General features: G+C 39.1%; 1 non-coding gene across 1 annotated transcript; it reads right to left on the bottom strand.

The window, feature by feature from the left end:
* Positions 1-14,861: 14,861 nt before the first annotated feature.
* Trnan-auu (transfer RNA asparagine (anticodon AUU)) lies at positions 14,862-14,934 on the bottom strand. The gene has a single exon. It is a non-coding gene; the product is annotated as a tRNA-Asn (tRNA).
* Between the last annotated feature and the right edge of the window lie 1,627 nt (positions 14,935-16,561).

The following is a 16,561-nucleotide window of genomic DNA, read 5'->3' as shown; positions in this document are numbered from 1 at the left end:
GCACACGCAATGCAAGCGTTATTTATAGATCATAATTTCATGTAAGTTTGACATTTGTATCTTATTCAACGTTTAGGATTTGGAATAAGTTTGAATTTAATTTTATTATTAAAAATAAAAATGATTAGGCGAAATGGGAGACATGTAGCAAACTTAGGGTATCTTAGAATGTTTTTTTAGTTAACATCAGCTCTCCATCAATCCTGGCAAAACAGTAGTAGTACCGTTTACCAGGAAAAAGACCCTTAACGGCATGAAACAGCTGAAGCTTTATGGAAGGGTTCTGGAAATGTCCGATGAAGTGAAATATCTAGGTTTAACACTAGATAAAGAACTGAACTGGAAAAAGCATGTCGAAACTACCATAACCAAGGCACTGAGGGTGTTTGGAATGTGTAGAACGGCATATGGCAAAACGTGGGGTTTAAACCCAAAGGTACTGAGATGGATCTATACCATGATGGTAAGACCTATCATTCTGTACGGATGCCTGGCATGGTGGCCAAGGACACTAAAGAGCACATGCAGGGATGCCCTTACGAAAATACAAAGAACGGCGTGCATGGCTATTACTGGCGCGTTTAGAACGACGCCAACAGCGGCGATGGTGGTACTACTAGACCTCCCGCCGCTGCACCTAGTGATACAATCTGAGGCGCGGAAATCGTTACACAGGCTGGCTTTGACAGGCCTCTGGAGCGATAACAAGCCAAAGACTAAACACACAAACATGGAATGTGACAATTTCATGAAAAGGATTACGAATATGGGCTGCGATAAGATGCAACCCAAGTTTGTGTTCCGTAAGAATTTTAATGTTAAAGTTCCAACAAGGGCTGAATGGACCGAAGGTCTTGAAGCACCAATGTCTGATGAAAATGACATCATATGGTACACAGACGGGTCCAAGACAGATTCTGGTACTGGGGCAGGCATTTATGCAAATGACTTTAGTAGTAGCATAAGCATGGGCAATTACGCCACTGTCTTCCAAGCCGAGACATACGCTATAATTGCCTGTGCACATGAGAATATAGTTAGGCAAACCCAAGGGAAGAATATCTATATTCTCAGCGACAGTCAAGCTGCACTCAAAGCGCTTAAGGCGCCTAGAGTGGACTCTAGACTGGTATACAATGGCATCCAAGCTCTGAACAAGCTTGGAAGGCAAAACAAAGTGCAACTGGTGTGGATCCCAGGGCACGAGGGATTCATGGGCAATGAAAATGCAGATGAACTTGCCAGAGCCGGATCTGCAAACAACCTTATAGGTCCGGAACCATTCGTGGGGCTCTCACAGGGAACCATCACAACGGCTATCAAAGACCTTACTAAGACCAAACACCAGGAAGAATGGGACAGTCTGACGGGTCTAAAGCACTCAAAGCTCTTTATACAAGGGGTAGACTCTGGTTGGAGCAAAAAGCTTTGGAAACTTAGCAAACGGCAACTCCAAATAATAACGGGGGTGTTTACTGGCCATTACGGGGTCAAGGGAATCCTGGCCAAGATGGGGCACGCTGACAACACCGATTGTCGTATGTGTGGCGAAGAGGAAGAGACAATAGAACACCTTATGTGTGAATGTCACGCCCTCGCCAGACAAAGAATGAAGGACTTTGGAACAGGCTACCTGGTACCAAAGGAATTCAAAAAGCTACCCATAAGGTCCATCATCCGGCATATGGAGAGGGTGGGGAAGGCTCTTGAGTAGCGGACGGATCTTTCCTAGGGGGTAACTGCACAAAAGATCCATATGGGTCGAAGTGTATCCGTAAGGGCCCCCGAAACTATAAGATAAGATAAGATAAGATAGTTAACATTATTTATACGCAGCTGTATTTATTGTGAATTGAATGGATATCTATTTCTTGGTAAAAATATTATTTTAATATTTTACTCGAACAATGTTGGGCACCGACGGTGAAGTTTACGTTGCCTAATAAAAAAAAATGCATTTATTTCAGACATGGTCCATATTTTGCTACTATATCTTAATTCAAACTTATAAGGTAGCTAGTTTTGACAACCCTTATTTTCAATGAATTGAAACATTGATAACGGGCTTTGCTCACTACAGCCAAAAGGCTGTATACGAGTAGAGGAAGTTAAGATAACTGTCGATCTAGGACTTGGGACGAACGCAACCTGAAAGGTGGTATTATGGTTTCGTTTATGAATAGGATTGGTAACTATATCTTTGCTTTCAAAGCGCCTGTGTACAGTGTGACTCTGATGTTGAAATCAAATAGGTTTTTTATTGTGATTTAATTTGTTTCCTGATTCTTCCACATTACAAAACAATATTATTTATTGCACAACTAAGTGCCAAAAAACGATACAAATCCCAATCTTAAACGGAGATGTTAACGCACTTAGCGGTCTTACTGCTAAAGAGCGAAACTCTTCCAGATAACCTTTAGTAATCTGTAGGTATCTCACTAATAAATTAACGAAACTCCAAGATAGGAGCTGCAAATCAGTGCAACTAACTGCACCAGTAAGTATTTAGTGGAAATGTAGCCAATCCAGTGCTCTCCTCCTATTGGTCTAAATGTTCAAGCATCCCTAGTTCTTACTGCTAATAATATAAAGCGTTGCAGGGTACAGCTGTGGGTTCTTGCTTGTTCGCTGCTCTAGGTGTAAGCGTAGTTGGTCTTGGCGAGATGTGGTCAATTCATAAGCGGGAAAATAATAAATACAAGTAGGTGAAGTATTAGGTTAGGTTAGAGTTGGGAGCAACATCTTGATTGTTTTACTTTATCGCTCGCTTACACTGATTTTATGGAAAACATTTTCAAATGGCGTAAGTACAGAGGAGGACTTTAGAGGAGGAGATTATCGAAACCCAAAAAGTGGCATGTATGAGTATGTACAAAGAACAAAATGTATTGTCTTGAACCTATCTAGTCGAATATTTGTGCAATCTTGTACTTAGCAACCACTTACTCTCACCTTATCTTTTCTTAGTTCTTTCCTACTTCTGTATTCTTTGACATCTGTCGATTCTATTAATCCCGTGTCAACAACGGACTTTATTGACAAAGTGTCAAAGTTGACTTCCAAACAGAGCGGGCGCCTCTAAGAACAAATTATTAATATTAGTATGTACAATTGTACATGTAAAAGGCATGATGTGTGAGATTGTATTAGTATAATAAAAAGCTCATAGTATACTTTAATGAAGTTAGCCTGGCGGGCCGTAATGCTCCGCTCAACAATGAATGCAGCCTTACCCGTCCAGTCCAGTGGTTCCCAGGTAATTGCACCTTTGCGAATCTTCAGGCAATTTACCGCTTTTTGCGGTTGCGCCTGCTGAAATCCGCCATTTCAATGCTTAGTTAAAGCTGTGAAGAGGAAAGTTTCTTTTGATAATGGAGTTTGCTTTTAAATAAATGTCTTGTAAACATACTTTTAAAGCAGTGTTTTTATTTTAACGCTAAAAAATATGAACATTTCGGACGAGCCTATCGATCTTAATTTGAGAGTTGAGAGTGAGACTATTTCACCGACTCCTTGGTACGATTTAAAGAAACAAAAGGTTAAAATGCTGCCAACACATGTTATCTGTGTCCTCTTTATGATTGCTCAATTGAGCAGCTGCGGAATAAATGTGATGAATTTTTCACCCCACGTTTTGGATTCCTTTAAATTTCTGATGCAAGCGAAATGAGGGAGGCAGCTTAAATAATCGACTAAAAACCAAAAAAGCCTAACGGACATTCATGGCGTTGAACCATCACTAGAGGAGAGCGGGTCTATAGAAATGCTCCATGGTAGTTATATTTGATGTCAGTCGGAGTTGTCGTAAGTAACATACCATATTCTTTAAAAGGCCACCATGCAGATCCAAAATGTTTTTACTGTGTTAATGATTATTTAAGTTAGTCATAAGTATGTGTAGTATTTAGATAAATATGTAAATATATGTGTTGCAAATGTATGTACACCTGAAAAGGTAAAGTCTCAGTGTAACTGAACGTGTAATTGTATATTCGACCTGCAATGTAACCTGATTCTTATATACAATAAAAACTAACTAACTAACTAACGTTTTTTGTACTAAAAGTAATGATCAGACTATTCCCAGATGTTTCGCTTTACGAATCATGTGTAATTGCGGTTCGCATGGTACGATTTTTTTGTGTGATATCGTTTTTGTTCGCACAACGTAAAATTTCTTGTAGTATTTGTCCGAAATCATTATTGTTACTTGGGAGAATTGAGTAAATTTCGTCTAAACCATATGCTTTACGTCGAGATTCCAGTGTAATTTTTTAATAAAAATTTAATACAAAAAAACGGCTAAGTAAAGTTGTATTTATAGTAAACGATACAGTCCTTATATAACACTCAGACATTCCTCAAGATGTAAGTACGAGTACAATTTCGCCTCTTAAGGTACCAGGGTGCGTAGCCGACGTGCAATCGTTAACGCTCCGTAGCGAACGAAACGCAACTGTCACTGTCGCACTAGTAAGCGTTGGCTACGTACCCTGGGTATTAGCAGAAAAGATAACGTATTTAAGCTGATGTTGAGCTGGGTATTCTCTCATTCGTACTGCTTGCGAGATAGTCGATTGTTGAGATATCCAGTGTAAAGAGCCACTTTATAGTAGGTACAGATAATGATAAAAATAATTTCAGCAGCCTCAGAGCCTGCACCACTTGAGAGTATTAATTTATGCGCAACGGCGCGTGTGAGACAGACTAAAATATTGTGATATTGCCACCTTTTTAAATTTTTGGGCGCAATTAGTTTATAGTAAAAAGAGGCAAGAGAGGTTACTATTATTCTAGATTGTTGTGAGCTTAATAAGCGTTTGGAAAGTAGCCCAACCGTTACTCGTTTGTCTTTCGTGAGCGAGCTAATTCACAAACGACGGCGCCTTACTCGATTAAGGACTTTTGTACAAGGACAGGACAGGCTTTTGTACAAGGAACGAACATAGTCTTTTCATTTTATAAAAGTCCGTTTTTTATGTTGTAAAGGAAACTTTCATCGTCATCTATACATCATAGTTAGAAGTCTTCCTAAATATACGTTTAGGGAAGCCGGACAAGTTCCCCTTATTCCTCAATGGTCATTATAAATACCAGTTTTACGCCGCCCTAGACAGCGTTTCTCCGGAATTTTGCGTCCACATCATTCGCGAATGTCTTACGGTTCTATAATGTGGGGGAATTCGACGGATGCGAATCGAGTCTTAATACTACAAAAGCGTGCCCTCCGCGCCATGGCTGGCGTTAAAACAAGACATTCGTGTAGGGGTATTTTCGTAGACTACCGAATAATGACGCACTACTCGCTACATATGTTTGAAGTTTTGATGTATGTCAGAAATAACATGTCGTCGTTTTCTAAAGTAGAAGTCTCTGGCAAGGTGATTCGCTCAACAGGGCGTCTTAGAACTGTCCCGCGTCGCATGGCACTTGCAGGAAAAAACCCGCGTGTCATCGGCCCTACTTATTACGAGCGACTACCCCAAGACTTGAGAGACGAGCCCTCTGACAGAAAATTTAAGAGCCGTTTGAGAAACTTTTTATTGGATAATCCACTGTATTCCATAAAGGAGTTTTATGAAATCACTAATTAGATTTATTTAAATAGTACTTTGCTGACATCGGAATTGTAAGGTTTATTGTACCTCTTCCTGCTAGTTATGGACGCTCTGTCGTCGGACATACAGGAGGAGGCACCTTGGTGTATGCTGTTTGCTGATGACATTGTGCTTGTAGGTGAAAACGAACTAGAGGTGCAGAGCAGACTTGAGAAATGGCGGCAAAAATTGGAGAATGTTGGCCTAAAGATCAGCAGATCTAAAACAGAACACATTTTCTGCGATTTTGGCGGTCTCTCCAGTTTTGCTGCCATAGAACTCGATAGCGTTACATTGCCGGTCTGCTCCGACTTCAAGTACCTCGGTTCGCTCCTACAGTGCGATGGCGATATTGACCGTGACGTGAAAAACCGGATTAGCACAGGATGGATGAAATGGCGACAGGTTACGGGAACCATTTGTGACGCCCGTATGCCCCTTCGGTTAAAGGGTAAAATTTATAAAACGATCATAAGACCTGTCGTCATGTATGGATCAGAGTGTTGGGCCCTAAAGGTGAGGGATGAAAAGAGATTGCATGTAGCGGAGATGAGAATGTTAAGGTGGATGTGTGGCGTGACGAGAATGGATAGGATAAGGAATGAGTATATAAGAGGAAGCCTGAAAGTTGCACCCATAACAGAAAAAGTAAGGGCAAATCGCCTCGCATGGTACGGGCATGTGATGCGGAGGGATGAAAGTCATGTGACAAGAAAGGTATTAAGAATGAATGTGGAGGGAAGTACGAGGAGAGGAAAACCGAGGAAAAGGTGGATGGACTGTGTGAAAGATGATATGAAACTAACGCAAGTGAATGATGAGATGACGGGTGACAGAGATGTATGGAAGAAAAAGACATGCTGCGCCGACCCCAAGTGAATGGGACAAGGGCAAGCGAATGATGATTGTAATTTACTTATTTGTTAGTTTAATGGTGACCTTAATTTCTGTGACATAAGTGCTCAATTTTGTTTATTTATTTTATAGAGTTAATAACGAACCATTCCTGGCGAATTTATTTTCTAGATAATTGTTTAATTTATTGAATGTTTTTTAATCTATTATGTAGAATTTAACGAAACTGCTGACATACTATTGTAATTTAATAATTTTGAATGTACCTATAATTTTGATTGTCTCTGTTATTTTTCATATTCAATTATTCATAATGTAAAAAACCGACAATCACAATATAAATTCCTAAGAATCTACCATGTGTAATTTTAAGTGCAATTGTATATTGTGAGATAAATAAATCATATCATATCATATCATATCATATCATATCATTGTCCTCATCATCCCTCCGCTATACGATCATTATTGTATAGAGTTTAGACTATTATATAGTCCCCACACTTAGCCTAATGCAGATTCGGGATTTTTGATACACTTTTGAATATCTTTGCAGGTGTACGCATGTTTTCTCTCGTTGTTGTTTTTCTTCGCCGAAAGCAACTTTATTTTTGCTTTTATTAGTTGGGTTGATATCAGATCGTGTTAGAAGTTGACAATCGAGTCTTCCAACTCCGTCTTACGGTGTATGTATAAAACCTTCACTTTTCCTAGGTATACATAGCTGAAGCTTGAACACCGAAGAAGGGTTGCTATTAAGATGATCCGGCTTGCAGCGTGTTGCAGTGTCGTGTGTTGGGATAAGCCGATCGGGCGCCGTATGACACCGCGGATCCAGGCATCCGTAAAACATTCCGATTTACGGTGTTCAATTTGTTTTGATGCGCTTTTCCGTTTTCTCTGCAAAATCTTGAAGCCGCTCTGCTACATAATCTCAAGACGCAGGGTTTAGCAAACATCGCCTGACCTTAATAAAGTACATGGTAAACAACCCGTTTTCAATAGTACAAACTCATTCATTTTCATTTATTGGGACATTTTCTTACTAGTTATGTTAGCGATGCTACCTTGAGTAACAATTCGGCGACTTGACCTTGTGAAACTTCCGCTTATCCTGGTCACTGACTCCCAAAACGAAAACATCGTAAACAACGATAAATATAATAAAACTGATATACACTCATAATGTCGTAAATCGTTTTCGTCGCCATTTTGTACACTCACAGAGCGCACATGTGGAAGGGTTGACAAAATGCCTCAAACTATGTTTGCTTTTGGGCGTAAGATAAAAGGGGTCGCGTTGTTGAAAACTGTTTGCAGTAGGTACATATCATCTTTGCGGTTGTTCACTGTTTATCTTCGTGTTTAACAATAAAGTGTCCAGTTACTCACTTCAAAAAAAATGTTGTTCTCGATACAAACGTTCACTTTTTGACCTCCTTAGGGGATAATATATTTAACGAAAAGGCTGAAATTACTCTTAAAGTGTTAAGCTTAAAATAAAACTTGTATCTCATACAAATTTTCTCCCTTATTTTACCCCCTTAGATGTTGAATTATCGCTTCTTATGTTCTTGTAGGTACTTACTATGAATGTAACCTGGGGTCGTAGCACGGTACGCTTATCACCATGCCTGTCACGTTCTAACAAGTATGTGAGTGCGAAAGTGACGGCCTTAGTGATAGGGGAACCATGCTGCGCGGGCTGATGTGCAAATTTCAACTTTCTAGCTATAGGTATTGTAGTTTTGCCTCTGCGTTGATGTGTCAGTCAGAACACACGCATTTAACATATATTAATTTATTTTCTCGCAAATACGTGAAAATATCTCAGCCGAAAGCAGGGGTGCGAACTCCTCCTTTCGGGTATTCTCGGCTCCGTTCGGCTCAGCATTGCTCCGACTAATTATTAGGGTTGACACAACTTGACGTCCCTTTGCGTGCACGACCACAGATAAGATAATGACTTGAATTTTGACAACCCTAAATAGCCGAAAGGGATAGCGCCACATATTAGAAAGGGACAGCATGATTCGTCCCTGAACCGCTTTCAAACTTCGGTTTTGTAGGAAGTTTCCTTTCTGTACGGTAGTACTATTATTTCTTTTGTGCCGAAAGCGCAATACATGAACTCGTATCTTCGACTGCTAACCCTAACCAAACATGCCTATCCAGGTTCTTAACCTAACTCATATCTATAATTAAATAGTATCACGGTTTAAACTCACTTGTTTTAGTCACTCGCGCGACATGTTTCGGGAAGCATAGGTCTCTTTTCTCAAGCACTAATAGTGCGAGCAGCGTTCACGACGACCGTGTATTGCGTACTGCCGCGCGCCGCGTCGCTCGCTGCGACTGCGAGTGACTAAAACAAGTGAGTCTAATCCGTGATATTATTTAATGTTAGTATATCTAACAACAGTTTAAATTCGATCATATCTATAATGTTCTCTATTTCTAGCTTCTTCAACAATGTATTATTGTCGCTGTCGTTCTGTAAATTGCGCTAGCCCTAAACGACAACAATAGAACCTTCATCTCCTGCTCCGCTAGGTAAGAGCCATTTTGTCCCAAAGTTTTTGAACAACCATAAAATTGCGAGGACATTTGCTTACGACAAACAACATTTATGGTGAAAAATGATCGAATGATTCTCAGCAGGCATGAAAATTGCTAAATGAAATAAAACCTGCAAAGAGCACATATTTTTTTTCTTTTGGTGCGATTATTTTCGAAAATAAAAATGTTTGTTGAATACCCCTATTCGTTTTAAAAGACCTATCCCCACACTGTAGTTCAAGCGAAAAAAATAATTACACCCCCACTTTACGTGTAGGGGAGGTACCCTAAATATATATATATATATATTTAATTTTATTGTACGACTTCGTCGGATTTATTGATTTATATATCCATGCCAAATTGCAGCTTTCTAACACTTTAGATCACGGAGCAAAGCCTCGGACAGACAGACAGACATGGCGAAACTATTAGGGTTCCTAGTTGAAAGGAACACAAAAAAGGAACGAATATTTTCTTTACTACACAGGTTTTAAAAATGAAATAAAACTATGAAAACGGATTATATCGCGTATATTGAATTTATAATACATCCCGACGTTTCGAACCCTTTACAGCGTTCGTGGTCGGGATGTATTATAAAATTCAATATACGCGATATAATCCGTTTTCATAGTTTTATTTCATAAGTAACTATCACGGTAACCGAAGACAATATCAGGTTTTAAAAAGTTTTTGATAGTGACGTATTTTGGAAGAAATTTTCTGATTTTAATATTTTTGCGATTAAGTTTCAGCTAGTGTATCTGGCTTAATAAAATTAATAAACAACGGACGCAATGAGATTCCTGGAAAAACGTATTCATGATGTGAAACATACTCTTGTGTTCTCTCGGAATTATTTGAAACCAGTACAGCTTTTCTCAGAATACGTCCTGTACACAACAACTATTAGTGCATAAAGCATTGTGTGAATGTATCAACGGTTTCACTAGAAATTATATACGATATTAAAGAAAAAAACATTTCACTTCTTCAGATTCAGACTAATATGTTGCGTTTTGACCGATATCACGCATTTAAAGAACGCTACTAGAATTGAATAAAATATACAAATAAAATATATATGTACAGAATATTTAAATACAATTCTAATACAAAAACCTACCTTTACACATACCTTTAAGATTGTCGCACACGTAACCGCTCGGCACCGGACCGGCGCCGCCTCAACTCGTGCCGTTCAGTATTCTTTATAAGAAATTCCATACTGTAACGCACACATATCGGCATCGGAACGGCATCGCCTCGCCTCGACGATATGTGTGCGTTACAGTATGGAATTTCTTACAAAGAATACTGGACGGCTCGAGTTGAGGCGGCGCCGGTCCGGTGCCGAGCTGTTACGTGTGCGACAACCTTTACCCGTACCACGAGTCACTGACAGTGTCAACACTGACTTATTTCCTAACGTATTACTTACTTACTTCACTCCCAAAAAGGATCTTGGCCTCTGACAAAAGAGAGCGCCACTTTGCAATATCCTGCGCCACTTCACGCCAGTTGTTGGGTATTCCGAGGGCGGACAGGTCTTTTAGGGCTTCATCACTCCAGCGGTATCTGGGACGCCCAGACCCAGACGGACGCTTTCCGCCCGGGATTAGCTAACGTCCACGTATCTAATTTACTTTCTATACATCTCGCTAGCACTAATATGTCAGTACCGTCGAGATGCATAGAAAGTAAGTTACGTAGAAGATAGCGTGTATGCCAGTGTTGACACTGTCAGTGACTCGTGGTAAGGGTACTGATCTCAGATGATTAGTAAAGAAGTTGCGCAGTGATTTTCTAGTCAAAGATTACTGTGTTTTGGTTTTTACATAATACAAATCAGTTTTATGCAGCCAAGCCGCAGTTTTATGTAAGTATACAATAGGTTAATGTTGTCACAAGTCGATCACAAATAACTAATCTAATAAAATAAGTCCTACCCATCCAAGAACCATTGCGAGAAACTACCCGACCTTTTATTTAAGTCCCCTACACCTTCCCATACAAAAGTAGTTCCGCTCTTATTTTAAAACTACGTATTGAATTGCAATGAAACTTTTCACATACAATGAGGTATATCTAGGTCTGTAATTAGTTTATATAGCTCCAGTTTATAAAACAAACGAAAAAGAGCAAAAACAAGTTTTATTTTATTTTATTTTATTTTATTTATTAGGAAAACTTACAGCTGAAGTAACACGTTAGGTAATAACATAGAAGCAGTGAGCCAATTACAAGTTTCCACAGATAGAAACTGCGTAAAGTGCATGGTGTGCGAAATTACAACTAATAATACTTACTAACTTGTAAATATACTTTACTTATCTTACTAGAGAGGGAAAATTGGTTTAAACAGTTAACAAGAAGAACAAAAGAGAGAAAAAAGAACAGGATAGAGATACAATGTTGAGTTAACACTTTTTCCACTGTTAATACGTATCGAACTAAAGCTATCGCAGAACAGATCGATGAGATCATGATGTTTGCAAAGCTGATTGAAAGACTTACCAGCTCTTAGAAGGAAGGAGTTTTTCCTGTAATTAGTATGAACGGAGGGAATATGGAAGGTTTTTTTGGTGCGAGAGGATATGCGTGGTTTTGTATGAAAAACTTAAATTCGCTGTATTTTTTTAACAACTGAAGCTACATAAACTAATTCTAGACATAGATATACCTTATCCTATTGTATATACAAAGTTTTAGAGCAATCTAGCTAGTCGTTTTAAAATGAGAGCGGAACTACGTTTGTATGGAGAACCGAGCTTGCCGGACGGGGACCCTTAATGGCTCCTAGCAGTCCTTTTTACGTCCATCTGATGAAATGTCACCTGCTTGAAATGTATACGTCGTATTGAAACAATTTAGTCTGAACCACAACACATAGACCTTCCAACTTCATCTCAATTAAAAATGCTTTTTCCCGTTCATCCTAACTGTCACTCTTCACACGTTGCGTCAGGCCCAGCCGCGAACTTTTTCCCGACTCGTTACATTTTCCCGACGCGTAACTTTTTTTGCTCGAGTAACGCCGACATGTCCGTGTTCTCCTTGATTTACGATGTGCCCGTCGAAGACAATTACTTTGACACGCAGATTTGTTTTTAGGGTTCTGTGCGGTTGAATTATTTGCCTACCCTGGAAGCCCCGATGACCAGAGGGCCTACCTCGAACCACGTTCGACGTGTTGCCTCCCTGTCACACTTACGTACGAATTTACAAGTGCGACAGAGGCAACACGTCGAACGTGGTTCGTGGTAGGACCTCTGTTCTGACCTGACGCGGCTCAATGGCTGAGAACCTTGGATATAAACTTGTGACATATATGTACCTGATATATTTTCGATTTACTTGTGATGTTTTACGCCATTCGATAAAATAAATAAATAAATTTGCTGGTGCTAGATTTGCGCTGATCTGTGATGGTTTTCATATTGAGTGTACTCTCTCTTCCGAAAATCGATTTTGTACTCTACACACTCGGATTGGGAGCCCCCTAAATGTAATTGTTATCTTATTAAAAACTTAAAAAAAATTCCTTGTGCCACTTTGTCTTTTATAATCAGCAATATCAAAACTTATTATAAGATAACGAGAATGTTCGAATTAGCAATTCAAGTTACGGTTCGAAGAGAAAAATCGACAAAGTTCCAAGTACTCGGTAAAAAATATAAGAGGAACTTCATAAAAGCTGTTAAAAACAAAATCGAAGACAAGATTTATGAACGAAGAGAGGTCGAGGACCTCGATATAAATCAGAGGGCCTACCGCGAAACATTGAAAGTCGACATTTCGTTATCTGCCTCTCTATTACTCTTGCATATTCGAGCGATAGAGAGGCAGATAATGAAAATTCGACTTTCGTATTTCGCCGTAGGCCCTCAGACCGGAATGGTCTTGAGAGCTTCATTAAAAATAGCCTGCACCCGTGGCTTTGGTCATGTACAATTAACTTCATTAACTGTGGTTTGATGTGGCTGTTTCAAGTTTCGTTACATTACTCCTGCCTTTGAATTAGAAATTTATAGGTTTTCTTAGCGATTTAACATGAACATTAAGTATGTCCGTTATAACGTCCCAAGAAAAATGGGAAATTTCGATGTTTCGCGTAAAATATTTAATAGCTTTTCATATTTAAGACAATTCCCTAATTTACCTTATTTTTATATAGGTTATATTAGTATTATTTTTAAGTCATGCAATCCTAAAAATAAGGGATTATTAGCAGAGAGCGATTTTAACGGACGAGTGTAAGCGATGATGAAGATGCTTTTTTTAAATACTAATTTGGTGGCAAACAAGAACACGGCGCGCCTCATGGTTAGCAGTCACCGTAGCCTATGGACGCCTGCAACTCCAGAGGTGTTCCATGCCGACTCTAACACACCGCATCCTCGTTAAGCTCTGGCAACCATACTCACCGGCAGAAACACAATACTACGAATGATAAACAATTTTCTCATTAAATGTATGTTACGCTCCGCAACGTAGTATTTTGCCAATGAAGTACTTGAACTCTAAAAACCTTTTTTTAAATTCCTTCTCACAATTTTTAAAGCGACGTCGTAAGATACGTGCGGATAAGCAGCAGGCTGTAATAAATAGCCCCCAGACGGCCGCCTAATTGAAAATGCCGCTGTCTCTTAAAGTTAACTGCTGGAGTGGTTCTTTTTTAAAAGTTACCCGGATTCAAGAGACTGCTATTATACTAGTTTTTGTACGGTTTTCCTTTCTTAACAATATGTGGTCGATAGTCTTATAAAAAGTTTTGGTTGCTTGGTGCTAGTTAGGTACATTTAGACTTTTTATATGTCATTATCATCTTCCTCGCGTTATCCCGGCATTTTGCCACAGCTCATGGGAGCCTGGGGTCCGCTTGACAACTAATCCTAAGAATTGACCTAGGCACTAGTTTTTACAAAAGCGACTGCCATCTGACCTTCCAACCCAGAGGGGCAACTAGGCCTTGTTAGGATTAGTCCGGTTTCCTCACGATGTTTTCCTACACCGAAAAGCGACTGGTAAATATCAATTGATATTTCGTACATAAGTTCCGAAAAACTCATTGGTACGAGCCGAGGTTTGAACTCGCGACGCGAATAAGTTTTACTTATGATAAAAATTAAATAAAGAAAATTGGGTTTCTAATTTTGTTCTATGGGATTTGGCTTTAAATGGGTTGCATTCGGGTCATAATTTTGTTCTATGGGATTTGGCTTTAAATGGATTGCATTCGGGTCATAACATAAAAAAAAATTACACTATCGGTAAGAGTGTAGTGAGAGCCATCTGTAAAAAGCTTCGATCGGCAACCCCATTGGAAATACGAATGAACGAATGAAATTTAGACACTCACGAAATTTCATCGGTTTCCCTTTCGGATGATTTGGCAACAACCAGAAATTAGGCTCGTGTCCGTAACTTTCGGGTACAAAAGGGGACATTTGTTTTTTTGTTTATCAGTGCATGACCTTCATATAATTATTTATGAAATTAATTCGTTAGTTACTTTAAAACTTTTTCCACCCGTACGTATGAAAACCAGTTACCACACTTAAGGACGCTCTGGATGTTTTATGCATATCTCGAATCCCTGGCCTCTATATTTCTTAGTCAATCTAGGTCACTTCCAATCGTTGCCTAGCGACCGAGGTGGCTGGGATGCTCTGATAAAATGAAGGCTTCAAATGCTTGTATATTGCATTTCCGTGACTTAGGCAACTATACTAAGGATATTGCGTAGTAAAAGGTCACGTACAGCGAGCTGCAAAATTTCATGGACACTTTATGAACGAATTCCATTCAAGCTTAGAATAAATTTAAAAGTGGAAAAATTACTGCCTTGGATGAGACTTGAACTCACGGCCTCTGGATCAATACTCCAGCGCTCTGCCAACTGAGCCACCAAGACCTCATCCATAGTCAGCAAATCTTCCCACTATATGGGTCTAGGGGACCCTAGCGACATCTACCGTAAGAGTGTTACACTTCTTAAACGGCCACCGGAGTTCCAAGTCATATTGGAAATTCACCAGTTACGATGTGCTACCCATTCTAAATAAATTTTTAACAAGCAGAAACATCTGCGATCGATGCTATTAAGCTTAGAATAAATTTAAAAGTGGAAAAATTACTGCCTTGGGTGAGACTTGAACTCACGACTTGACTTGAATTCCATTCATTCAATGAGTTCCATTCATAAAGTGGGTATGCATTTTTGCGACTGTGTGTACGTAACAATATATTATGTATGCATAAATAATTTTTTAACTCTCAGCGACGTTTTAAACGTGGTTCATTACACTCATCTAGACTAAAAAAAAATTTGCATTTCATCGGTTTTATACCGTACAGAAAAATAATGTTATATATATATTTTTATGTCATATTAATTATATATGTTATATTAATTTAATGTTGTACGCCAGCCCATTGCCATTTAAACGTAGATTGTGATAGATTGTACGGCGTCAATTAATTTTGTCTTCTTCCGTATGAATTCGCTTCTTATTTTGTGAATTCTCCATCGCTTTTTGGCAGTTCGCTAGTTCTGTTTTTGTTCTGTTGTTGTAGGTCGTTTGACAGCCAAACGTAAGGGTCGATAGAATGCATGTATCCATTACTGTTTTTTTTAGGTGGAGCGGATAGTCGCCTTTTGTTATTTCTCTCAGGGACCAGTATTATTTTCAGCTCATCTTTATTTTTGATAACGATGAGCTGGAAAAAATACTGGTCCCTGAACGATGCTATTAAGCTAAGAATAAATTTGAAGTGGAAAAATTTACTGTCTAGGGTGAGACTTGAACCCACGCCACGACCACAGGATCACTAGCCCAGAGCTTTGCCACTAAATAGAGTGCCTCCCCAAAGGCCCATATGGTGGAAATATTTGCTGTCCATGGACGAGGGCTTGGTAGCTCAGATGCGATCTAGCGCTGAGAGGACTAAGACGGTACTTAAAAATAGTTTACAACTTTACTATGGGTTAATTGAACTGAACTCTGTGGGTTAATACAAAACTGTTGAAAAAGAAATGCCAGTGCCGAACGAATGCATAGAAAAGTTCAGTGTCTTGGCTAGATTTTATATCAAAATATAAAATCGGGAATAAAATTAACTGAGGTTAAGTCGGTATGCTTCTATCATCGAGGCCTCCATTTCTCATCGCGTTCAAGACCACTTGGGCGCCAAACTTCTTAACGACGCGATTCAAAACTTTCAGAGAACTAAGGCGGGACTTAAAAACAGTTTATGACTATGGTTTAATTAAACCGATGTCTGTGGGTTGTAAACTTGTATAATTATAGATTTTTATTATACTTCCTATTAGAAAAGTGAAAAATATTACATATTTGCTATTAAGCCATCTTATGAATTTACGTTATGTAAATTAGGTGTGTGGGCCAGTGTTAGGTCCACTTACATCAACCACATTTGACAGACTGATCAGCATCACTCGCCAGAAAACTATGAAAATTCTCATACAATAATATTTAAAGAATGCTTTAACGGTGACAGACGGTTTGGTGCAACCGATT

Source organism: Cydia strobilella, chromosome 19, assembly GCF_947568885.1.
Source record: "Cydia strobilella chromosome 19, ilCydStro3.1, whole genome shotgun sequence".
Classification (NCBI taxonomy): Eukaryota; Metazoa; Arthropoda; class Insecta; order Lepidoptera; family Tortricidae; genus Cydia; species Cydia strobilella.
This window is presented reverse-complemented; position numbering and strand designations above follow the sequence as displayed.